The 23,876-nt window shown below is 51.2% G+C and overlaps 1 long non-coding RNA gene across 2 annotated transcripts; it reads right to left on the bottom strand.

Moving 5' to 3' along the window:
• Positions 1–434: 434 nt before the first annotated feature.
• Positions 435–9,131, bottom strand: LOC131811562 (uncharacterized). Of its 2 annotated transcripts, none has more exons than XR_009345992.1 (3): positions 3,749–9,131; positions 3,189–3,671; positions 435–1,290 (listed from the first exon to the last, which is right to left on the bottom strand). It is a non-coding gene; the product is annotated as an uncharacterized LOC131811562 (long non-coding RNA). The 2 variants fall into 2 exon arrangements; XR_009345993.1 differs by having other exon boundaries at positions 435–1,086.
• Between the last annotated feature and the right edge of the window lie 14,745 nt (positions 9,132–23,876).

The raw sequence follows: 23,876 nt of genomic DNA, 5'->3' as shown, positions 1-23,876 counted from the left end.
TGAAGCCTGACCTCGCTGCCTCCGCGTCTGTAAAATGTCGGTCGCCGGTGGGCGTTAACTGTCCCCGCGGGAGACACGCGGTTGCGGTGTCGTTTGGACGCAGGGTCCTCGCAGGTGGATCCGTATGGAAAGGACGACACGCACGCGGGCTTCGGTGGGCCTCCCGGCCCCGTGGGCAGAGAAGGTTGAGCTTGGAGGGCTGTGTCCACGCGGCAAGAAACACTCAGAGACTCCCGCAAGGCCAGGAGCTCGAAGAGACAAGGAAGGACCCTCCCGCCCACCCCCCTAGAGCCTCCCTGCTAACGCCCTGATGTGGGGATTGTGTCCTCCGGAACCGGGAGAGAATGAGCGTCTGCTGCTTACACACCCACCTGGGACATTGTGTGACGGAGGCCCTGAGAAACCCTACAGTAGTGTATCCTGGTCCGTGGGGATTGAGTGAGATTATGTAACAAAATGTTTATTTTGTGTTGGATATGGTCTGTCCCTTTCCTTCTTGAGGGGTGGGGAGTGGCAGGGTCGGTTGGTTCAGGAAGGAGCTTGAGGGCCCTGCTGTCATCTGAGAACCCAAGGGGGAGCGGTACTGGGATTGTTGCTCAGTCGGCTTTTCAATGCCCAGTTTGCAGGCTGCAGCCTACGTCTCCCTTGTGCCTGGCCTACAGGGAAGAGTCTAGGTCCAGGCTGGGGGCCGGATGCCTCCACTGGCCCGAGTTCCAGCCAGCGTGGCCCCAAAGTCTGGGCAGGAGCAGAAGGCCGTGGCCCCAGCTGAGTGTCCCCATCAGGGATGGCAGAGGGACCTGCGGCCAGCCTCCCCCCAGACCTCCGGTGACTCACACAGGCCAGACGATCTCCAAGCACCCCCTGAGCTCTGTCGTAAATTCCGTAACACGGGGTCCAGGAACCCCAAGGTGCTAGCAGCTCAAGGGTTGTGTTGTTTCCACAACAACTTCTTGCAATCAGGTTAATACTTGACGCCTCATTCTAGTGAACCCTCTGTGCTTGGGAGAGCTCCGCATCTGCCCGAGATCGTTTACACTGTTTGTTGTGGGTTCAGCAAGGCTCCGGTCCCAGGAACGAAGTCAAGGTCTGAGGAGACAGAGAGAGAAGGCCACGTGCCTTCCTGCGGGCACTACAAGACGAGGGGTGGTGACCTGTCCGTGTCCCTCCAGCGGAGAGGCCAGGGGAGCACAGCCCTGACCCGGAGGGGGATCTGGCCGGAGGGGGCAGAGAAGACTGTCCTCTGAGAGGAAAGGGCAGAGGCGGTGAAATCAGCCCGAAGTTGACAGGTCACTGTGGAGAGAAGCACGGATTTGTAGCCTGCATCTGACCTCAGCCCGCCTCTGACCTTGGGTGCAGCCCCAGGGCCAGGAAACCTGTTAGGGCTTGAATTGTATGTCCCCCAAATTCATGGGGTGGGGGACCCAGAATGTGATTGGAGTTAGAAATCCGGTTGGTGAGGACATAATGATCTAAGGTGAGGTCATGCTGCAGTGGGTGACCTGTAATTCAACATGAGTGTCCTGATAAAACAGAAACATTTGGACGCAAGTCCATGCACACACCGGGGAGAACGCATGTGAACACGGAGGCCGAGATCAGGGAGATGCTGGAACTGAGGAACCACAGAGACTGTGAGGAAAGCCCTGAGGCTGGGAAGAGCCCAGGGGCAGAGTTGTGTCCCACCCCACCCCACCCCCAATGCTTGGAAGGAACCAGTCATACGGACCCCTTTCTCTCGCAGCTCTGGCCTCCTGGACTGGCAGAGAAGAGATTGCTGTGGTTCGAGCTGTGCAGTCTGAGATCCCACGGCCCAGCGACACCAGGAAGCCAGTGCGGGGTCATCCCAGCCACGGAGCAGGAGATCCAGCCCCGCGGGGCTGCCAGGAAGACAGGAGGGTGGCGGACAGGGCAGCCAGCGACCTGCAGACTCCGGCACACTCGCGGTGGGGCTGGAGGAGGCCCCGACTTCTCCGTCAAGTCCCCACAAGCGCCACACAGTTGTGGTCTCTGTGGCAAAGCCAAGCTTGGGGGCTCCAGCAGCCATGGAAAGGATCCGCAGGGTGATGGGCCTAAGAAAGCAAGAGCTGGCTGCTGCGGTGCTGAGTCCCCTGCGTCCCGCCATGCACTGTATGTTCCCCACACCCCCCTCCAACAGGGAAAGCCAAGGGTGCAGGGGAGCCCCGCGTGGAAGCCCCGTGACCTGTGGCGCAGGAATCTGAGTTAGCGGAAGGGAGTGGCCCTGTGTAAAAAGAAGGGCCAGAGCATGTGGGGGGCAGAGCCCCAAGAGGAGCTGACTGCCATGGCAGCAGAGCAAATGTGGGGAGCAGGGAGAGCTCCCATCGCAAGCTTCGCTTCCGAACGCAGAGTGAAATTGATAGGATGACACAAACATCAGTCCTTCGGTGACAGGATGCTCAGGGACCATCTGCACTGACCCCCGAGGGCTGAAGATAGAAGTGCCCAACTTACGTTCAAATGCAAACATACCCGAATGTAGAAGGTACTAGTGAAATCAACTCATGTGTCAGGAAATAATTGTAGTTTGTTGTCACTGAACCATTAAATCACTTAAAATGGTGAAACGCTCCCCAAAAGTTTCTCTCATGAACAAATCATGAGAGTTGTTGCACAATTCAGTCACTGAGATTCGGGCAACAGACTCGTTCCTGCAGAGGATGCCTTTGCTTTCTGGACTCCATGCACTGCTGAGTTTTTATTAAAAAAATAAAAAATACACCCAAATGACTTGGACATCTATGTCCCTCTAACCTTTGAAAAAACTGATATACTTTTTTTTTTTTTTAAGTAGGCTCTATACCCAATGTGGGGCTTGAAGTCACAACCCTGAGATTAAGATTTGCATGCTTTTCTGACGGAGCCAGCCACATGCCTCAGGTCCCTCTAAGTTTTGAAATGGCTTAATCAAATATCAGCCTGAGAAGAATGTTCACATCAATCTACGTACCAGGAAAAAAATCAAGTACATTCTGAGAATATTTCTGAAAGTGACAGGTTCAAGAAGGAGAAGTTTAAACTCCGTACGTCACTTCAGAAAACAGTGTATTTAAAATGTAATTGGATAGTTGATGAATATGGAAATAGTTTCTTGCCAGTGGCAGGATTTCCTTCTTTCTCACGGCTGAATAACTCTCCACCGTACAGCTACCCCAGTTTCCTTATCTACTCACCCGCTGATGGGCATTAGCTGCTTCCGTGTCTTGACCACGGTGCGCGGGCCGGGGGGGGGGGGCGGCGGGGCCCGGATGATCCTTCCACGTCCTGATTTCATTTCCTTTGAGTATGTACCAGAAGTGGGATTGCTAGATCACACTGTATTTCTAATTTTTAATTTTTTGAGGAAACTCCATACTGTTTTCCACAGCAGCTGCACCAACTTACGCTCCCACCAAAGGGGCACAAGCCTTCTCATTTCTCCACATCCTCGCTGACGCTGGTGGCTTCTTGTGTTTTTGAGTTTGGCCGCTGTGACAGGCGCGAGGGGATGACTCGCGGTGGCTCTGAGGTGCGTTTCACTGATGGCGGGTGATGCTGGGCATCTTTTCCTGTCTTATGTCAGCAGTAACGTGGGCGGACATTGAGCGCATTCTGCTGAGTGGACTAAGTCGGACGGAGGGAGATGAATGCTGTAGAGAGTCACTTACCTGTGGAATCTACAAAAAAGTTAGACTTAAAGGAACAGAGGGCAGAAAAGGGGCAATGGCCGGGGGAGGGGGGTGTCCAAACTTACCTCCACAAGATGGAGAAGGCCTGACGATCTCGCGTACAGTGCGGCAACTGTAGTTGATAACGTGGTACTGCATGATTGGAATTTGCTAAGAGGGTGAGACTTCAGTGTTCTCTGCAGAAACACAGAAGGTAGACGTGGGATGGCCAACCAGATGGGGCCCCTTTCGCAATGTGTGTGTACATCAAATCACCACAATGCACACTTCAAACATCTCAGAATTTTATATGTCGATTTTTACCTCGATATAGCTGAAGTTGAAAAAAGTTGTTTTTAAAATGTTCTTGGTCTACATGAAGAAGGATTTTTTACACTAGGAGATGTGTCCGGGCGGGGAGATAGTGAGCTGCGCGGATCCAAGAGGAAGGAGAACCAGGAGGTGCGGCTCCGTGGTCCGGGCCCTGCAGGTGTGAGGAGCATGGCTCCCGGAGGACGCATCTTAGAAACTCGGCTGCTCTCCTCCCTTCTCGGGCCCCCTACTCACTATCAGCTAAGTCAGGTTGCTACTCGGGAATAAACTGACCTTGTACTTGAGAAATTAATCTCGTGTGGGTCAGACCTTTTACTGAGCATCCAACGTCAGAAATCAAGTTTAAACGTAAAAAAAAAAAAAAAAAAAAAATTAACTGCCCCTGGAATCCAAAAGAGGTTTCAGGAGCCAAATGTGAGGACGGCCGCGGATGCAGCTGGGCCTCAAGAATGCGCAGAGGCGGCCTTGACACCTGCAGCAATCTTCCCTCTGTAGCTTCTCTCTGTTCTCTCGAGGCAGCTGGCTCCCTTCCCTTCTCAGAAACGGCAGCAGCTCTCTGGCGTCTCAGCCCACGGCCTCTGTGCTCAGGGCCGGGCTCCCCTCAGCTCGACCGCAGAAAGTCCCTGGAGATAACCACCCCCAGACCATCTGCTGGGGTCTGAGCAGAAATCCAATGTCACCCCAGAGCTCTGTGACGGGAGTCGGGATTGCCAGGGCCAGGGGGAGCCATGCCCGAGGTCAGGGGCAAGTCAGCGGGTGGGAGGCAAGAGGAGGTGACATGGTTCTCACCAAGCAACACGCAGACATCCGTCTCAGCCGGAGCCGGTGGTGGGAGTCACCTCCCCAAGGTGTGATCAGCTCCTTTAGACCCTGGACTAGGCTAACATGCCAAAGAGTCTTCACACCAAGTCTGTCTGCAACAGCTCCGAGTCTTGCCTATCACATCAAAACCAAAACGGGATCATGTTCTCCACATTTCACTTCGGCACTGGAAGTAACAGAAACTCAGTGTTGAGTCCGTATCTGGCCAGTATCCAGATGACAAGTAAGCGGCTTGGGGAAGTGTGTGTTTCTTTAAGACAACATCCTGGGGTCAGAACATACATACCTCAGTCTTCCTCGCAGTTTAATCTAGAGTACTCGCGCTTGACGTCAGCCATGCAGAAACACCTTTCCCTTGACGGCTGCTGACAGGCGCGCCCAGCTTTACTGCAGGTGCTGTGACACGTGCTGAGGCCCCAGTGATCAGAGCGACCTGGTCCTTCCTCGGGAGCCTTCTGAGAACCCGAGTCTTTTAATCAGAATAACTGAGATAATTAACACCTACCGTCCCCATGGGTGTAAGGAGACCCACCAGATAGCGCCCATCGCACTCTAGAACATCCAAGATTCATCACGGTCTATTAACTTTCTGATGTGAAACAGGTATTACTCTGACTTACTCTCATTTCAGAAACCCAATTATGGGAAATATCGTTTACCGTCAGTTTTCTACCGTATTGTTTATAATAATAATAGTCGTTATCCATTCAAGCAACATTTGAAATATGTTTGACGGTTTGGGACAGTCTCAGTTCTAATTAAACTGGTTAATAGTTAATAAAAAATCCCATGCCTCAAGCATTTCCAATAATTAGAGGCTTCTAGTAAAAATAGCAGGACAAGAAAAATTAAACCTTTTGGAAACAAAGTTAAAGAAAGATTTAAAATATTGTCGAGTTTTTTTAAATGTTAATAATGTCATTCATGTATAAGAAACTCCGTATGAGGTGCAGTGAGGTATTGCAGTGATCTTATTGATATGTTATTTTTTAGGCAAAACTTAAAAAGAGGTAATTGGTCATGGTTCTCAGGTTTCTAGAGCATTTTTTGAATTTCTTAAGAGATGAAAAGCTGACATACTTATGTGACCTGGGAGTGAGCAACTCACTTTCAGAACCATGAAATTAGTAGGAATTTCACGTTCCATTGACTATGCCTGAGCACTCAGGAATCCCTTCTAGAAAATTCTACCGCATACAGGCAGCAACGATGGGGGTGGGAGAAGAATGCAGTTGACTGCGGTGCTGTGTGCAGACATTTACACCAGGGCAATACCCGCGAGTGTCGAGTTGTGAGACATTTAGTTCTTCTCTTCCAAAGAGCAAATGTTTGAAGATCTTGAGGGCTGTCAACCCAAAATAAATCAGCATGGAAGAATGAGAAATGGCATTTTTCCAGATAAAGCTTACTATGTGCGTGATGTGGAAATATTATTTCTAAGTCCATGACACATAACCAAAAGAGAATACCATGTCAAATGTAGAAATGTCAAAGTCTGGAAGAGACAAGGCGCATCTGTTGATTCAGTAAACAGGGCCACAGAATTGCTTCTGTTCTCGCCTGCTCAGTTCAAGCCAGTGCTAGAAACCAAAGCAGCTTATGAAAATAAACACCCACATTTGATAATAAAAATGCTGGATGCATCCCCACGATCTTACTTAGTTCCTTGTAGACACTCATCAGTAAGGGGGTATAATCGCATCGCGCTGTATACGTTCAGAATTCATGATCTGCCAAGAAGAGACTTAGGTCAAGGTAACAGAATTATTACAAAATGTTTAATTTGAGCTATGTAATTCATATTGCTTTTGAAAATGCAATTCTTTGTCAAGATAACCAGACACAGTTCTAGCTGTGGGAAATAATACATAAAAGAAATCCTATTTATAGATTTGCATGTCCAGTAATGGTCATATTATTTCAGTCTTGGCCAGAATTCCAGATTTAGAATATTTCCCACTCTCAAAATAGAAGCACGTATGGGTACATGAACTATATCTCAATAAAGCTGTTTGACAACAGCATAGGCATGTACAATTGCAGATACGGCTTGGACGCTTTCTAGGTGGGTCCCTGAAACCACGGCTCATTATTCAGGCTTTACAGTATAAATATGTTAAAATTCTAGCACAGCACATGTTCCTGGACGTCCTATCAAATCCCTGAGAAGAGCTAGCATTTATTGAACACTTACTAAACACCATGAAATGCTACAAACACTTTTCACACACTCACTGATTTCTCACAATGACCTTACAACGTAGGTGCCATGACTTTCTTACATGAAAGAGGAAGTGAAGAAACGAATAGTTTGTACAAATTGCCAAAATTCGCCCTGTTGGTGGGGGGTGGGCCAGCATCCTAGCTCAGGCTTCATCAGTAAGGTGGTATAATCAGTATACCAAGAGCAGACTGGGTGCCAGGCCAGGCGAGGATGGAATCGGATGCCAACGCCTAACTTGCTCCATCACCCAATCCGAGCCCATGTGGAAGGCCCTCCGTGGACCTCTGGTCACATCCCTGAACCACCATCCTCCCTTTCAGAGCTCCATAAGCATGCCATGGAAAGATGCTGAACTGGAAGTCAGAATCAGAGGCCCTAGAATAGAGCAGCTGTGAGATATTGGGGTTGTCCCACAGGACGGCTAGGGACCCCTCCCAGCACGGCTTTCACTAACAAACATGGAACAGCTCGGGGAACTCCATGGGCTTCCTTCCTTCGGGGGGAGGAACTACCCTGCGGGGCAGTTCAGACTTGGGGCTCTGGAGGCAACATGGAGCAGGGACCGCTGACGGCAGGGGTCCCAGGGGCCCTTCCACAGGTGGCCTGGATCGGAGGGCCTCCAGCTGTCCCCCATGCATCCCCACCAAATGCTCTCGGGGGGCCTGGAGGATGGAAGCAGGGCGGCTCCCTCCCTTTCCCAGACCCCAGAGAGTGATTCGAGAAGTTGTCCATGCGGTCTTCTCCGGGGGCACTCCACCCTGGAGATGGGGTCATTCATAAGGTCCTGCTGCGTGTCTCTGTGAGGGGTGAAAACTTTGTACAAAGGCTATTGGGCTAGGCCCCTGCTTAGCCATTAGAGAGATCCCTAACTAGTCTGAGCCTCTTTCAAAATCATAATGTAAAACAACTGAAATCAATTAAAAAAAAAAAATCCACGCCCCCTTCTGCCCTAAATGTCCAGCCTCTAACCAAATTACAGTTTTCTTCCACCTTCAAATGTTCTCATGCTAAGATTTAGTAATAGCTTACCTAACTTCACCCTTTCCCTCAGTGGTCAGAACGTAGCATTACCCCAACTTCAAAGCTTCTTAGTTGCCAAAACCAAAATTTGAAATACTGCCTTGTAAAATAAAAGGTTTCTAAAAACAGTGTAATGAACTAACAAGCCCTGAACTTTGGAACACATTGAATGCTTCTGTAATCTCATCCACGCACACAGAAACTACTCCACTGCCAATCCAGAAGTCTGCCAATACGACAAACACAGAGCACAAAATCAACTTTCTGGTCTGCAGAATTTGACCAGACACTGGTCTTCTTCCTCCTTCTACAGACTGTATTTAAAGCACACACAGACACACACACACACACACACACACACACCCCAAAATGAAACCCCCTCTTCTGGGTCCACTCTCGATCTCTTGCTCTGAAACTTCCATTTGATAGAACTCTTTTCTCTTTATATAGAGAGTGATGCAATTGTTAATACTTAACTTACAAACACTCTTTGGCCATTTAAATTGATTTTTAGTTCCTTTCTCTTTTCTTTTTAAAAATTTTTTTTAATTTAAGTCATTTCTACACCTCATGTGGGGTTCAAATTCAGGACCCCAAGATCAAGAGTCGCACACTCGTCCAACTAAGCCGGCCAGCTGCCCTGTTCTCTAGTATCTTGATCAAATAGTGAGCAAAAAGAATAACAAAACATTTAAAAGGAGCACCTTGGTTCTTGCTAGCGGTATTGCTGAAAGTCCTAGTCCGTGAAGAAAGGATAATTTTTGAAAATACTGGCCACCAGATGTGGGACAGCCCGGCCCTGGACAGGAAGCTCCCAAGGTTGGGTATGGGGGGCAGTAGTCAAGGCCTTGCCCCCGGGGTGGAGGATGAGATGAGAGGAAATGCTGGAAAGTTCCATTTCTGCCTCAGGAACTGTATGTCACAGCCCATACGCATTTCATCATCCCTCGTGACCTTTTCAGAAATACACATTCAAAGCTAGATTTTGCTGAGAATGAGAAGTATCAACTTGGTATCTAAAACAATGTGCTTTCTGCTTCTCTTTGACTTTAAAAAGATCATTCTGGGTGTCTAAACCAATACATTTGGAGCTCTAATATCATGGGACAACGTGACATCGAATGGTTCCTGTCCAGCTTTCAGGCCTTTTGGATTTGAGGTGATCTGGTCTACAGGCTATCCCCAGCAGTGTGGTTTGAAGACCTGGGACTGACCTTCTTTGCACCTTAATTAGCTCTGTGATCTCTGTCTTTGTTGCTTCCAGTGTGGAATGAAGCCATCAACCTCGGGGCATCAGTCAGGATCTGATCAGGAGAACTGAAACCACGCCGAGGGTCTGAGATCCATCTCAGTGCTGCCGCATTTGCTAAGCTGCTGATCCAAGAACCAAGAAGCTACACGGGGCTCATGGATGCAAGGCAGAACGTGCCCTCCAGCAGAGGGAAAGACAGATGGACACAGGGAAGGGCGGTGGTCATAGGCCTCCCTGGGATGATGGAAGGCCTCATCAGCGAAGTTGCAGCCCTGCAGTCCTCGGTGCGGCCACACGCCCTGCTCCTCCCCTGCCGGCTGCCTGGTGCTGCTGCTAACGGAGTTCACCCACGGCCGGGGCCTCAGGAGCTAGGGAGGCACTGGCAGCGTGGGTGCTCTTCTGAACCGGCACGGGCCAGGCAGGCGGCAGGGAGGGATAGATTCTCGTGCATAATTGTTGGGCACCAGCACCCTGCATGGCAGACTGGGAACGACTAGAACTGACATTCCTAAAGCAGGTTGTGCTCTAAACAGTGAGCTCTCAGGGCGCCTGGGTGGCATGGTCAGTGAAACCCCGACTCTTGGATTTGGCTCAGGTCGTGATCCCTGGGTGGGGAGACTGAGCCCCAAGTTGGACTCTGTGCTCAGCAGGGAGTCTGCTTGGAATTCCCTCCCTCCGCACCCCCACTCCTTGTGCTCTCTCTCTCTATATCTCTCAAAATTAATAAATCAATCCAAAAAAAGAAAAAACAACAACAACAGGTGAGCTCTGGTGTGCATGGTTCCTTGGGACTTGGAGCGATGCTTTTGAGTGAACTCTTGTGACTTATAAATAGGACCGACTGGGAATAAACAACCAGAGGAAAGAAAGTGTGATGTAGGAAAAGTCGAACAAGCAAATATTTCCATCTGATAAGTTTATCACTCCCCCTGGGATGTCGTGGGCACAGTGGATCCCTGTAAGACATAATGGAGACGAGCATCACTTCTCTGTGTACTTGGAACAGGGCCAGGAGAATGGCCCACGCACCTCACACCTTCCCAAGACATCTCCAAGCTCACAGGTGTATTCAGAACTGTACAAAGGTACACACAGATCACAGTTTAAAAACACCTCTTTTGGGACGCCTGGATGGCTCAGTCAGTGAAGTGTCTGCCTTCGGCTCAGGTCATGATCTCAGGGTCCTGGGATCGAGCCCCGCAGCGGGCTGTCTGCTCAGCGGGGAGACTGCTTCCCCCTCTTCCTCCGGTCCTCCCCTCACCACCCCCTTGTGTGTGCTCCTTCTGTTTCCCTCTCACTCTCCCTCAAACTCTTTAGAAAAACATTTCTTTTATAATCCTGTACGTATCCTTTTCAAGACATATCAGGTTATCTCAAAAGATATCAGATTAAACCCCAGCTATTACCTGAGGCTCGAACAGTGATGGCCAAGCCTCTAAGCCACAAGGGGTCTTCGAGGACACCGGGGGCAGCACACTACCTCCTTTCAGGCAGAAGAGATCACGAACACTACACACGAAGGCAGACACAGGCTTGCGGACTCCTGAGCCTCCAAGTGACCCTGCTCTTGTGTTTAAACGGAACCGTCCACCATGGGCTTCCTCACCTGGCTTCTGCAGCCCAAATCCTGCCCGTCCCTGGCCCATTGTTTTGCAATTTTATCGTTGATAATTTACAAGGAATCTGGACTCAAAGAGGTTGCAGGACTTGCTGCCCGAGGTCACAGTCCATTAAAGGCAACACATGAACTTCAGACCCACCTCTCCTGCTGCCAGCTCTGCGCTCCTTCTGTTTCAGCCAGAGGCCCCATGAAGCTTGAGGACTACGCTCTCACTCACGGTGCTGGGAACTGAGATGGGGCAACAGCGAGCTGCCTTCCAAAACGGTCAGGTCAGCCAGTGCTGCCACGATGGTACCAACCCAACCTGCGTTGCAACATGGTTGGAAATATCAACTCAAATTGCAACAGACTATACTGCAAAGGCCAATTTTGTTTGTGAGAAAGCCAGACTTGGCTCAACTCCAGTGCTCATTTGGAAAAAAAGCTCTACTTCTAAGAGCACCTTCCAGGCACATTTGCTTTATATTTTGTCTGCCTGTCCTTCTGGGCTCTCCCCACGTCTGTCCTAGCACATGCCCTCCCCCGTGGCTTCCTCCAGGCCATGGCCGTCCGCCCGGTTGGTGCCCACAGGTCTGTGTCTCTATAAGGATTCTAGCACACTGTAGGACTCAATAAATGAGCACATGAATGAGTAAAAGGCAATGACCAATCATCGTGCTCTCTGGAAATAGACAAATTTCTACAGCAATAAACATGAAAAGCCTGCATGTCTCAGATGGGTGTCCCCTAATAGTTGACCCTAGGAAAAGCCTACAAGTTCAAAGAGTTCATGGGAGGGGTGACCCCAGAGTGTGTGAGTGGCACAGGGAAGGGAGGAGACACGAGGAAGGTCATGGTAGGGATATAGTCGCAGGCAACAGGGACTCCGGAGAGGGCAAGGAGTCTGTCTCCGTGTTGCCCCGGAGATGGGAGGAAGCCAGCTATCTACCGCCACCCACGGCTGTGCCCACGACCTGAGTCACTCCCGGGACATTGCCTCCCTAGCACATCACGCCTGCACTAGCCAGCCAGCCAGGGTCCCCAGCAGAGCTGGAGAACGCCTCAGGCAGAGACACGGGAAGCCTGTGGCCCCGTGAGAGCTGCCCCAGAAAGCGAGGCTTGGGACTCCCAGTACACCTACTTAGGTACCACCGAGCCCTCCTGACAGGTGAAAAATCTGCGGCAGCACTGGGTCATGCTCCAGAGCCTAGAGAAGCACCAAGGTGGGGTGGGGTGTGCCAGGATCCCGTAATGACGTGGTTTTGAAATGCCATACGTTTATTAATGAAAACCATGCGTTCCAGCTGTATACGCTTCTTTACCAGAAATGCCACTTCAGAAACGAATATATTGAGAACCCAAGACACCAGAAGACACTCACTCTTTTTTTTTTCCTTTGACTCATTAGGACTTTCTTCCTTTCTTTTTTTCTCCTTTGTTTTCTTTTCTTTCCCTTTCTTTTCTTTTCTTTCTTCTTTCATTCTTTTAGTTGCTGAGGCAGAATTCAGTCAGTCATCAGTTGCGTGTAACACCCGGTGCTCAGCCCACCACGTGCCTCCTGAGCGCCCGCCCCCCAGTTACCCCATCCCTCCACCCGTCTCCCCTCCAGCGGCCTTCAGTTTGTCTCCTACGATCGAGAGTTTCTTACGGTTTGTCTCCCTCTCTGCTTTCTTCCTCTTTTCTTTTCCTCTCCCTTCCCATGTGATCCTCTGTTTTGCTTCTTAAACTCCACATATGAGTGAGATCATATAATTGTCTTTCTCTGATTGACTTACTTCACTTCGCCTATAATACCTTCTAGTTCTATCCACGTCATTGGTTAAGATTTCATTCTTTTTGATGGCTGAGTAATATTCCTGTGTGTGTGTGTGTGTGTGTGTGTGTGTGTACACCACATCTTCTTTATCCATTCATTTGGTGATGGATACCTTGTTTTTTTCCATATTTTGCTTATTATGGACATTGCTACTATAAACATTGGGGCACGGGTCACTACATTTGTATCGTTTGGATAAACACCCAGTAGTGCGACTGCTGGGTCGTAGGTAGCTCTATTTTTAACTTTCTGAGGAACCTCTGTACAGTTTTCTGGAGTGGCTGCACCAGCTTGCATTCCCACCACAGTGTAGGAGGGTTCCCCTCTCCACATAAGAGGCTCACTTGTAAAAAAACAAAGAAGCTATTCATTAAGTACTTGCTTAAAAAATGTCAAATATATCTTTTAGCTCACCAATTGGCAGCCCACCTACAAAGGAAGAATGAGCAGTTTGCACCTTTTGGCACTTTAGGGAATCTTAGACGGAGCAGAGAAGGCCTGGCCTGTGCTTGGGTGAGAAAGAAGAGAGGCAGGAGGAAGCGTTGAGAGCCACGAGCCTCATGGGCAGAACTGCACAGGGCGGGTGTGTCCTGGTTCCCGAGGGGCGGCTCCTAGAAACACAGGGAGCAGCACACTGAACGCAGTCCAGCCCACCCTGCGCTGCCTGGGACTCACAGGACACACGGCAGCCATGGGGCCCCCACCCCAGTCCCTTTCCATCACCCTACCTGTTGAGGGTCCCATCTATATTCCAATTCTGCCGACTGGCCAGCCGATACTCCGTGTAGCACTTTTTCCTCCAGCTCAGCACGCCGCCCAGCATCTGCCTCCCTTCGTCACATCTGTAGTCATGTTCACTCTGGAATGCTCTTACAGCTTGTGTTTACCTCTTAGGACATTACATTTCTGAAGAACAGTCTCCTCTCCCTCCCAGTGGCACTGTCCACATTTAGGGTTTGATGCATTCCTGGCCAGTGACCCACGTACGCAATGCTGGGTCCCAATCTGGGCATCCTGCCTGGAGGAATGCCCTGTCCATTGGCCACTCACTAGGAATGCAAACAAGCACCCCATCGAGGCATCACCAGCTTCCTACCCCGCAGATGCTATGGCTTCCCTTTCGATGAGCACCGCTCCAAGAGGGGACACACAATGGCCAGCACAGACGCTGACCCTCACGAAATATTCCGCTTAGACTCGGCATTCATGGTGATTCTCGACCGAGCCAGCGTTCCCCGTCAGGACTGCAGACAGTCCCCACGTCACAGTCACCACCCAGCAGAGGCATTTTCATGATGCTGGTCCAGATAAAAACTCACCCTTGGGAAGGACACCTCCATGATAGGAACACACTCATTCGTCCAGTCAGTCAGGAAACCGCTGAACCCTCTGTCCCATGAAAGGCCTCCTCATCACCTTCCCATTTATTTATTCTTTCATTATCATTATGGACTCACTGATCCCTATTTTTTGTAGCGGTTTGTAAGTCATTACTGTACGCAGCTGCGTGCCTGCCCAGGTCTGGCTGGATTGGCTAAAGGGAGCCCTGCCGAAGTGGCTCCTGGGTCCTTCTCACCAGTCCTGTCTTTTATTTTATTTTTTTAAAAAGATTTTATTTATTTATTTGACAGAGAGAGACACAGTGAGAGAGGGAACACAAGCAGGGGGAGTGGGAGAGGAGGAAGCAGGCTTCCCGCCGAGCAGAGAGCCCGATGCGGGGCTCGATCCCAGGACCCTGGGATCATGACTGGAGCCGAAGGCGGACGCTTAAGGACTGAGCCACACAGGCACCCGTAGTCCTGTCTTTTAAAGTCACTCTGCTTTTTGTGGCATAAGGCACCCCAGGCTCACGGACCCACACAGAGTTTCCTGGCCCTGACATTAGCCATTTCCCTGAGGAGCCCTGGCTCCTTCTGAGGGGAGAGTCCTTGACAAAGGCCTGGGCAAGTGTGCTAGCTTCTGTGGCAGGGTGTCCTTTCCAAGAGGCGGTTTTTACCTGAAGCGGCATGATGCAACAAGACTCTCCCTCTGTTCTCTCTGGAACAAAGAGTCCCAGAGCTCAGGCTACGAGCAGGCAAACAACACAGACACTCCGAAAGAGCAGACTGGTACTGCTGGGGGCTGCCCCACCAGAGAAGCCACCCCCGTGGGACAGGGGTCCCACGATCTGCCCTCTGCCACTGGTCACCTGGATGTTCATGTTCGCGGTTCTGGAAAGAAAGCTGCCAGGCTGTGGAAACTAGAAAACGGAGCAGCGCCCTTGCTGGGACGCCCATGGAAACCCGTGGGGGCATGGCTTGAATTCATCCTTTGTCATCGTGGTGATGAAATGAATTCGGTGATGGGGCGCCTGGGTGGCTCAGTCGGTCAAGCAGCCGACTCCTGATTTCGGTTCAGGTCATGATCTCAGGGCCCTGGATCAAGTCCCGCATCCGCTCCCCAAGCTCTGTGGAGAGGCTGCTAGGGGATCCCCTGGCTCCTCTCTGCTCCTCCCCGAGTGCGCTCTCTCCCCCCAAATAAATAAATCCTAAAGAAATAAATAATAAATGAATTCCTTAGGGCCCTAATCATGAATCTGGTGACAGCACTGGCCCCGGAGAGCTCACAGCCCATGTACTCTTTCTTCTTTAAACGCCGTATTGTGAAAAGTCTACAACACGCACATACAGGAAAGAGCCCGTGCGACCTCGCCCTGTCTTCTTATTCATCGCCTCACCCCAGCTCCGCTGTAGCTTTTGGCAAGAAAATACGAGAGCAAATTGTAAACAAACTCGAGTCCCCCTCTCTCACGGTTAAGGACAATACCATCATCATCTCCAGCAAAACCTACAGTAATAACCTTCTTACCCAGTATCATGAGGGAGGCTGCCCCAGTCCAGGCGCCCGCCTCCCTAGTTCTCTCCACAATGTCCCGTTACACTGTGTTTAAATGAGGATCTAAGCCAACGAGGCCAACACCCTTTACGCCATGGATTTTGCTCTGAAGAGCTTCCTCCTCCTTTTAATGCCACTCACTGGTTGAAGACTCGGGAGTTCTGATAGAATTTCCCATGTCCTGGGTGTGGCTGAGCGTCAAGTCAGCCCTTAATATATGAAGAGAAATGATCCAGGAAACCCAGGGAGAGGCAGACCTGGTGGGTGACGAGGTGCTAAGAAGAGAGAAAAGAGCACGTTCCCCAGGTGCCACTGAGGGGGTGACACGGTTTGAAGAGACAGAAGGAGACAAGGCAGACGGCTTCGCTCACTAAGGGAACCCCTCTGGGAATCATGACGCAGATCAGCCAGAAGAAGCCGGCCCCGTGGGGAGCTGGTGCTCCCGCGCCCAGAAGCTGGTGCGCAGGGATCACAGGAAAAGCAGTCTTCCCTTTCAGAGTTCTGAAAGGAGGTCGCCAAACCCACCCCAGGCTTCTGCGTGTGCTGCCAGCCCTCATGGCTGATGCACTGGGGTTCCCACCACCAGAAGGCACCCCGCGAGCATCGTTCACATGAAAACCGAAAGCCCATCTCATGGCATCTCACAGCTCTCCAAAATAAACAAAACATGCCTTGAAATCACTTATCTTTTTATGTTTATTTTTACTAATGTGACAACTTGATCTTGGTCTTGTTTTGTTTGTTTAAATATCTGTTTGTGTTAGGAGGTCAAGATCCAGGGGGTACAGAGAGATGCAGCACTGGTTATCACGCAGGAAAATGCTGGCCACTCAGGGCCCCCCTACACATCCCCTCTTCTTCCTGGACTTGTTAGCTGGGGCCGCCGTAACAGGAGTCCACAGCAGATAACAGCAACGTATTCTCTCATAGTGCTGCGGGCCAGAAATGCAAAATCCAGGTGTGGACGGGGCTGTGCTCCTTCGGAAACCTGCGGGGCTGGGGAGCCTTCCTGCCTCTCCCAGCTCCTGCTGGCTGTGGGCAGTCCGTGCCGTTCCCGGGCTTCTAGCTGGATCGCTCGCATCTCACCCTTCATCGTGGCCATCCCTGCGCGTGTCCTTGTCCTCACATGGCCGTCTGCTCAGCAGGACTGACTGAACCAGGGGTCCACTCCACTCCACTGGACCTCATCATAACAAATTACATCTGTAACAGCCGATTTCTGAACAACCGCATCCTTGGTGACCAGTGACTTGGACTTCTGCGTGGCTTTTGGGGGAAACCGTCTTTCAACCCTTGACATTCCTCTCCCACACGCGAGTCTGGCGTGACTTAAGCATACATATGGAGCTCTCAATAAAGTACCCACTACCAGTCTCTCCTCGACTTAAAGATTCGTTTATTTATTTTAGAGCGAACGAGTAGGGCAGGGGTGCAGAGGGAGCGAGAGAGACAAAGGGTCGCAAGCAGCCTCCTTGCTGAGTGCAGAGCCGGACACGAGGCTTGATCTCACAACCCTGAGATCACGACCTGAGCCGAAATCAAGAGTCGGATGCTCAACTGAATGGGGTATCCATGCGCCTCACCCTCCCCTCAACGTAAAATAATCTGTCTTATCCCAACTGACAGAGGGAATTCTACAGGCCACCGATACCTCGAGGCTGTGTGTATGTCACTAAAAGAGAAAGTAGCCCATCGCCCTTCAGTTGCGGGTGCAGAATAATTCAGGCCCTCCCATCCGTCGGGCGGGACAGGTGGAAGCATGAAATGCTGGCATCTGAGGGGAGAACGCGAGCAAGAAGCAGGGCCAAGACTCCGAGCAGAACTGAGAGACTCGGAGACTCACGGGCCCACTGCGCCCCCACGCACCGCTGGGCGGCCTTGCACGGTCCCGAGCGTGGCGGGTGGCCGGCGGCCAGCGCCCTCCTTCGGAGAGGGAGCCAGGGTCCACGACGGGGCACTGCTCAGGAAGTGGTAGGTATTGCCGCCTGCCCCAAATTCTGGAGGTTTTTAAGAAGTGAGGGATCAACATCTGAAACGGGAGAAAAGAGGTAGTCATTCCTCGGAAGAAAGTAACTCACATCCCTATATACGAGACCGGGCATTTCCAGGTTCTCAACCTGTCAGAGCCCCTAGTGACCAGCTCAGCACCACTATTTGGAGATGCCATCTTCATCTGACGACTCCTAGATGATGTAACTTCTACATACATTCAGAAAGAATAATCATGACGACCAAAGTGTCATAGAAAGAAAAATATGATGAAAGGAACCCATAGTTAATATCTATTTCAATCTGTAAGTGCTTGGTACATACAGTTATGACAGAAGACAAAAAGGTCTCTGCACATTTCCAAACTCCCCACAGGACCATCTCCCCCGAGAAGCCCTGGGGCTGTGCTCTGTGACCAGGGTCACTGGCTGCACCACAGAGATCCCCGAGCCCAGCAGACCTGTCTGTGGGGTGCCAAAGTCTCTGGCGATCCTCTGCCGGGCCCGAAAGCCAGCCCCTCCCTGCGTGTGCGCCAGAAGACGCAGAACATATCCAGACGCAGCCAGAAGTAAAGGAAGAAAGAACAAAGCAGACTCAGTGGGGAAGTGACGTGGGAAGGAAGAGACTATGGCAGGGAACGAGGCGGACACTCGCCCCCGGAGATGGCTCTGCCTGTGCGGGGTTCCAGGTTCAATGTCACCCTTGAGCTCCTCACGCTGCCCCGCCTTTGCTTTAAGACGTTCTAACCGTACTTCGTGCCTGAAAATGAACATGGTCCTAATAATGCAGTGAACAGGAAGTTTTAATGAGGCTTTTTATTTTTTTTAAGCTAATAGAAATTCTATCCCATTGCTGGCAGGAAACGTGATGCTACCAGGGACGTGAGCAGTAGCTGTGAGGAGGTGTAATTTTTTAGTTCTTCACCAGTCACAAATTCAATACAGAGCTTCAGGCAAAAATATGCAGCAAATGCCCCTTCCTCCCAGCTGAAGACTGGAAATCTGAACTCCACCGACTCCTAGTGACCTTGACAAGCACCCATGCGTGCACAGGGCAGAAGGTGCCCCGGGAAGGACTGGCTTGCTTCCGCCCATCAGCCTCACGGCACCTTCTGGCAAAGCTCCACGCCCAGCTAGATGCTGAGTCATTGGCATGGGCACCGCCAGGCAGGTCAGGTTTTCAACCCAGAAGGAACAGCAGGGCGGTGAAACCACCTGTTGCCCCAAGTGCCTGTGATGAACAGATTTGTCAACGCAGACAGGTGGGACTTTGTTCTGGGCTCAGCTCCGCCCCGTCCAGGAGCCCTTGGATTTGCGGAGCATGTGGGGCGGCTGAGTTCTTCATCCCAGCAGGGTCTGTTCGACATGCTTTTCCTTCCTGCCAGCCTTGCTCTCGCTCGCCTGGGCTTGCGGGGACAGCTCGACCCAGCTGGGTCCCAAGGAGCTCCACAGATACTGTTCAGGCCACCGAAGTTTCCAGGAGCACTGGACAGGGGTCACGACACCATTTTTCCAGGATAAAAATCTGGGTCTCCTTCACTGTTCATGTTTTCCTTTCCACCAAGGAGGTGGGATCACTGATTGCTTGCACAGTATTTTTCTGCTTTACAACCTAATGAATTAAACAATGGGCCCAACAGTTACAGTTTTATTTACAAAGAATAGAAATGTATTGTCTATCAGAAACTCCCCGTGTGGACTCTGTTCATCAAAACCTGATTCTTTCTCAGGAAAATCCCTGGCATTCCCAGGAGGCCCATGTGGTACATTTTGAGCAGAAATGATGAAGAGGTCCAACAGAAGTTGGACTATAAACAGGGGCATCTGGGGGGCTCAGTCGGTGGAGCGTCTGACTGTTGGTTTCATTCAGCTCAGGTCCTGATCTCAGGGTCGTGAGATCGAGCCCACTGTGGGGCTCTGAGCTCAGTGCAGAATCTGCTTAAGTTTGTTTCTCTTGCCCTCTGCCCCTCCCCCCTACTCCCTCTCAAATAAATAAATAAATCTTTAAAAAAGAAAAAGTTGTAGTGTTAGAAACACCCACCTCCTACTACGACCCAGAAAAACCAATGCAACAGACTAATGGCCAACTAACTAGTTGTGCCCAAGTCAATGAAGACAACGGGAGATGCTTCCCTCATCCCCATCCTCTGCTCCTGGACTTTTCCAGGAGAGTTAACTGACAGGTGAGTCAGCCTCAGATCTGCCCCCAGATAACCTGCCTCTGAACTTTTGGTTTCTAGCACGGGTTTTGTGACCGATTAGTCAATTGATTAGATTATCAATTATATATAACTGATAAAAATATAATAAAATATATGGTGATGATTGACTCGTGGTGGTTAGGAAATTAGTTGCCAGTTTGCTAGTCTAGCTTTCATGATCTTAGAAAGGGTTTCCAGAAGGGCTCCTTGGCATGCTTTCTCCAAAGAGAACTCAATTACTTCCTGAAAGTAAAAGCCAAGAAGTTAGGTCACATGAAAATATAATAACGCTTTGATGCACCACGTACAAAATGAGAACATGAATCTTGTCCATCATTTAATGGTTGGGCTAACTTAAGACCAATACTTAAAGGCAGGCAGTCACAGAAGATACTAAACATATCTTCTTTCTTTTCTCCTGCCCACACAAGAGTTCAAGGTAGTGGGGGCCGTGTGAGGCAAGGCCCTTGTGCAGCCTTTAGTCTCTATGGGGAAGCAGTTACAACAAGAATACTTTTCTCACCCAAATAGCACGGCCTGCACAACAATGGGGACACATTCTCACACCAGAAAGGCAAGAGCCAAGAGATGCTCAGAATCTGACTTTCCCTATTAACATCTCATGCAATCCTTCACTTTATACCCCTTGGAAAGAAGGTGTGTGGGTTTTAATAGCTCCTTGACCTTGAACCCTGACAGTGGAAGTGAAGACGTCACTAGCTGTAGCAACCATGGGGGTAACCTGCAGACGTTTGGGCTCAGGAAGGGGCACGTCCCCTTCTCTCTGGGGACAGGGTTTGGAACTGACAAATCAGAGGCGGGAGGAGGGAGGGGCGTGTTTCACTGATAAGCACAGTTCAGTTAGACCCACACATGTGCAGTCAGACTTTGGATTTCTCTCTCCCCACACAAGCCAGTGCCTGTTACCTGATGAAACTCCATGACTCAGTGATAATGAATTATGGCTCCCAGTTGAGCCTGTGGGCCATCCAAGCGACATCGGTGTTCGCAGGAAAGCTCAGCAAGCCACAGAGCACATGTTCTAATCCAGAAGCACTGCCGGCAGCCCGAGAACAGGCGCGGGTCTGACTTACCCCACCATGCACAAATCCCTCTGGCCGTTTCCAAATATTTACTCCAAGTTCAAAAATTCAGACAATCGCGTGTGCCCTGAGGGCCCCTTGTTGCATTCTCAGTATTTATGGGACGGCCCTTGTTTGGGGCCAAGCCAGTGTTTGAGGGAACATCCATGACAGGAATGGAGAGTGCGCTCCAAAGCAAAGTGTCCGCCCCCAACCCCCTGCCTGCCACCGGCACCCACGAGAAGGGGGCTCCTGAGCGCTAACCTGCTCCCTTTTGCCAACCTGACCTCGGATTTGCTCTGAATCATAACTCTTCCAGGCTGGGACTGACAGATGTGGTGGTCAGGGAGCCCAAGAGTGCCCACACCTGTCTCCCCTGGGCCGGCCACCTGCGGGATGCCACAGGCGCAGAGCGCCCACACCTGTCTCCCCTGGGCCGGCCACCTGCGGGACGGCCACAGGCGCAAACGCACCTCTGCTACCAGCTGGGACCCCAGCAAGAGCAGCACAGAGGTGGTTCGGAGCCATCAGCCCCAGGAGTTCGGTGCGGGAGCTTCCCCCTCCTTGGGGCATGGTTCTAAGGTCCAGCTTGTGTTCACTGCCCGTCTTTTGAGGAGCAAGTGACAAAAACAACCTAAAACTGGCTTAGATAAGCAAGGGGATTTATGAATTTCAACTCTCAGGTTGAACTGACAGAAACTGCCATTCTTGTAGGGCAACACTTGTCATAGTATACTATGCTTCCAGTGTTCTAAAAAGCCCCGTGTTAGATCATGCTAGCTTCAGGACAGGCCTGACCCAGCAGCTTAGTGACTCAGACTTCCCCATCTTTCTAGTCTGCCTTCCATAGGGACAGGCTCATCTCAGACCTCGAGTCCTCACCCCAGCAGGACCCAAAGTATCTCATGATTTCAAAATGGCCACAGCAAGCCACGTCATATATCCCTACACCCTCTCACCCAGGAGAGGAGAAACGGCCTCTTCAGAAGCACACACAGAGGGAAGAGGCACCACCTTCCCACAAACACTGGCAAGCAGCTCGCCACCTCCTTGGTTCTGACAGAGCGAAATACTTTTTTCACAACGTCAGGAGATGGGATGTTTTTAGCTCAAGTTCATCTCGGCTCACCCTGGAGGGAGGAGGCAGGTCAATCCCACCCACAACACCGAGCTGAGAGCAAGGGAAGGTGATCTCCTGCCAGTCAAATCGGGGTGCTGCGAGCAAGTGGGAAAGGGCACTGGTGGCAGAGAGGGGATGCCCAGCGCAGGTTGCTACCATTTCGGTGAGTGTGACCAGAACAAGCCTTTACACTCCATAAGCGCCCTGAGTGGTAGCAGCCGCCTCGCGGCTTGGGCATCTGGGAGTTGGTGGTGCCCTATCATACAGGCTGGAGACCAAAGCCATCCGCTCTCCATCTAGGGGACAGGGAGGCCTGGGAGGAGGCTGAGCACAGACGTCGCAGGGAGGCCAGGCGCCTGCAGGGCCCCATGGGGCCAAGGGACCTTACTTCCTGCCTGTGGGGCCACATGGGGCCTCACTTTGAGAGGACACTGGACAGTGCATTTGAACCCAGCTGGGGACACCAAACGCCGCCACGTGCATGGTCTCTGACCCCACTGGCGTCTAGGTGCTGCCTGGGCAGCCCTCCGTCCTGTCCGCACAGCACTCCTCATTCCGTCCTCTGCCGCCTCCCCTCATGGAAGATGAGAGGCGTGGACTCCCATTTTCCTTTCTCCTCTTTCTGACTCTTCTGGAACATTCTGGCCTCCTTGGCCCTTCCAGCCCAGGGACCTGTGGCCCCAAGGCAGCCCCATTCTCCCACACCCTCGAGCCCCATCATACCAGCATTTTGGACAAAGCAGTCTCCCCCGAAAAGGCCGGCCAGGACTGTCCTGCCGCTCTCCTAGGGCATGATTGCAGTCTCAATCCTGGCATGTGGCTTCAGAGCCAGCCTGACAGGAACTGGGTCCCAGCTGTCACTTGCTGGTGACCTTGGGGGAGTTCTCTCCCTCAGCCTCTGTGGCTTCATCTTTAACACGGAGATTATAGCAGGTTCCTACCTCCTGTGCATGTGAGGATTGGGTGAGGTCCTAACGTGACACTCTCCAAAGTGTGCCTGGCCCGTGGAAAAGCTGCCAGGGCTGTGGACCAGTACCTGCTCTTCTGTCCCCCTAGGGACATCTCTGTGGCAGTCTCTCCCTTGGGCTCAGAGCCCTGCAGGCGCCTGGCCTCCCTGCGACGTCTGTGCTCAGCCTCCTCCCAGGCCTCCCTGTCCCCTAGATGGAGAGCGGATGGCTTTGGTCTCCAGCCTGTATGATAGGGCACCACCAACTCCCAGATGCCCAAGCCAGTCTCCTGGAACTTTCTCCAGCTTGCTCATGTCTTGGCGGGTTTGTACCTCCAGGGCTTTCTACGAAAACTGACATACGGAAACTTCTCACTGGGCTGAATGGGTGGATGGAAGGTCTCTGGTCAAGGGGTTCAGAAGGGGAGTGTGGAATGACAAGGTCATACTTGAGGTCATGACAGCAGTTGCCTTCCTCCAGGTCGAACAAATAGAGGAGTGCAGACAAAGCCTCAGGGAACAACCCAATCAGGGGTATTCCTCCAAAGGCCTCCAGAGTAACCCTGCTGCAGTGGACTGAGATCCTTCATTTAACGAACTCACGGATGCTGCTGGGCTTCACAATGGACATGGGGTAGCCTGGGTGGAGGCCTTGTGGACTTCCTTTAAAAGTGAGCTCATGGGGCGCCTGGGTGGCTTAGTGGGTTAAAGCCTCTGCCTTCAGCCCAGGTCACAATCTGGGATCGAGCCCCGCATCAGGCTCTCTGTTCAGCGGGGAGCCTGCTTCCTCCTCTATCTCTGCCTGCCTCTCTGTCAGCTTGTGATCTCTGTCTGCCATATAAATAAATAAAATTAAAAAAAAAAAAAGAGTTCATGAATGTTTTACTACAATTAATACAATTAACAGACTACATTCAGTAAAGATGCAGTCTTTTG

Source organism: Mustela lutreola, chromosome 11, assembly GCF_030435805.1.
Source record: "Mustela lutreola isolate mMusLut2 chromosome 11, mMusLut2.pri, whole genome shotgun sequence".
Classification (NCBI taxonomy): Eukaryota; Metazoa; Chordata; class Mammalia; order Carnivora; family Mustelidae; genus Mustela; species Mustela lutreola.
Note: the sequence above shows the minus strand (reverse complement) of the source record. Positions and strands in the feature narration are given on the sequence as shown.